Raw genomic sequence first — 2,916 nt, forward strand, 5'->3', positions numbered from 1 at the left:
GTATATTGAATGCAACGCCTNTTTTAGCACTTTCTGTCTGCGTGCGTGTTTGCGGAAATGGGGTCTGTCATTACAACAAAACAGCCCCCATGATTGCAGCAGTTTATTTATTTCATTATAAAAAAGTTTATGAGTTATTAGCTTTTTATTTAAAATCAGATACAGGAACATTGCGCGTTCGTGTAATTTGACACCGGCTGTAATTCCATACGGGCAATTTCACTAACGTTGCGATCCGTTACTTGCGAAGAGCAAATTCACAACGAACGAAAAATAATTAAAAAGGAAGCTACGCTGACTGTTCTCGTTATCTTCTCTTAGTAGCTTCACTTTTTTTCATTTCAGTATTTTTCGCTCTCGCGTGCAACATTATAGCAATAGCATATGAGGCTCGGCGCTCGGCCCAGATTTCAGCCCAGATTTCAGCCGAGCGCCGAGCGTCAAAAAAGGAGACACTCGGGCACGAGCTTTTGAGTTCGGGCTCGGCTCGGCACATCCCTAGACGCCAGTGTGTACAAGCGCCGCGTTTACGCTATGCCTTCGCATTTAAACTAATCACCAGAAATAAAACTGTACACAAACTACAGATCTTATGAATGCAAATAAAACACACTTGTTTTTCAACAGTCTCGTTTGTAATGTAACAATCGTAATGGTTTATCAAAGTTATTCTTAAGTAATCGTTACATTATCCACGATGGACATGCGTAAAACTTGCACCAATGTTTCATTTATTAAAAAGATGTTTCTAATTTAGTATAAACAATGTAATATTAGTCTTAATTTACCGCATAAAGTAGAACAGATATATTAGTGTGCAAGACCAATATCTAAAGTGTTTGTATCGCGTCAGAGATAACGTTGACTGGACGTAAATATCTGTATTACAGTTCCCTTCTTAACGCGCTGGTTGCACCACTGGCTGCAAATAGTTTTTAATAATATATTTTTGTATTAATTTTACATTTTACAACACTGGAAACATAGGCGCCTAACCTTTGAAAATCCAAAGTACCCTTTTCTAAAAATAAATATTTCATACTAACTGCGACTTTCTGTCGAAAGATGCTTCATATTTGTGTTAGTTAAAATGACCTTTAATTAGGTTTTAGGATTGATATAATTGGCAGAAATTTGTTATTTAGCAATAATCTCGATTGGGTCGTGAGGTCACACTGACAAGTCGTCCGTGTGACCTCAGAAACGCGTGGCAGTAATACTGTTTGATCGGCAGACTAGATAAAAATTGCGAGACGCCGGCACATTTTTAGTTAGATGTGTGTTGCAACTGATGGAAATTTCCCCATAGAATATTTCTAATGTAATAAAATTAATGTATAATTTGTGAAGTTACTTGCGTCATAAAGAAAAGAAATTACAAAAACTTCAATATGTCGATTCTAATCCACGTACTAATGGGTGTGGGACCAAAATTTTTTGATTTAAGTGAGATTTTTAACTTATAGACTGTTATTACTACAATAAAACCAACAATAAACACACATTTAATAACCAAAATTATTGAAAGTCCTATAAGATCATCTTGAAAATGCCTTTGGAGGGTTCGCTGTGGAAAGGCTATTCCATCAGGGGATACTTTTAAGGAATTCACCTTTTTTTTGGTGCAAATCTTGAATTTTAAAGCATTTTTCAGTCAGTACCTGTGCAGCATACCAGATTGGGTACTTGTCAAGTATAAGAACTAAACCAAAAAAACTGTACAGATAAAGCCTAAGTGTGCCTTTTTTATACATTTTGTACAATATACCTTTCCTATATTGTTTAAGGCTAAAATGACTTTACAAAGACCAAATCCATGCCAAACCGCGCTTTTGTACATTGGGATTTTCCTATCTCAGCTATTCGCACGTTTGAAAAAAGGCAAAAACGGCCAGAACCTAGGGACCGAACTCTAAGCAACACTTAAATACGCCAAAAATATGTCCACAAATTTTGGCAACAAATTGCTTAAAGTATTTAAATACGTTGCTATACAATTGATTGCTGAAAACGGCAGGAAATTGATTTTTTTTAAATGAGCCTAAATTTGGGACCGTACGATACAAAATAACCAAGCTACTGACTATTAAGTAACTTATGGTAGGAGAAGGTCTAAGGGTTAAAAAAATATTTCGAATAAATTATTTTATTCCGATGAGCTAGCTATGCCCCCTTGCTGTCAGTGAGTTTTTAAAATCGAGGCGTTGCTTTAGACACTTACAAAGTATCTTTCGCAAACTATCTATACTTGAATGCGCTTACATGAAAAGGCAAATATTCAACCTGCTTTCAAGCAGCTGCAGGCTAAATAATCAAGGGGAAAACCGCTATTATGATGCAAATAATCAACAAGTGAATTGCCATTATGTCGTGACCAATTGCCAGGTCAAAATGTCGCTATTATGATTAGGGATGTGCTGAGGTCGTAAAAGCTCGGGTTCGCCGAGCTTCAACGAAAAGCTCGGCACGAGCCCGAGCCCGAGCACCTATGACGTCATCAAGGAGAAAGGCGTACGAGAATACGTTCCTATTCAGTCGAAAAGCGTCGCTAATCAAAATAATACAGAACACGTGGTTTGCGGTTAAAGAAACGTCTCGTTTCGTAATTCCCAGTGTTGCAAAATGTAAAATTCATACAAAAAATATTTAATTAAAAATTATTCATAACTGTTGCAGCAGTTTTTTATCAGATCAGAATTGTAGAAATACCCCTTTATCACTGATAATGTCACCGTCCGGATCGTCGAAAAACGCTCGTATTTTTGTAATAGAAAGAAATCCTATTAATAATAAAATCAACTTTTTTACGTCCGGCGCATCGGTAACGCTGCGAAAACACAGCGACTAGCTAAAATGACGGAACGGTTTGTCACGAAGTAAATATCGTCCCGGCCAAGCTTGGACAGAGGCCAAAAA

This window comes from Ciona intestinalis, unplaced genomic scaffold, assembly GCF_000224145.3.
Source record: "Ciona intestinalis unplaced genomic scaffold, KH HT000374.1, whole genome shotgun sequence".
In the NCBI taxonomy this organism is placed as follows: domain Eukaryota; kingdom Metazoa; phylum Chordata; class Ascidiacea; order Phlebobranchia; family Cionidae; genus Ciona; species Ciona intestinalis.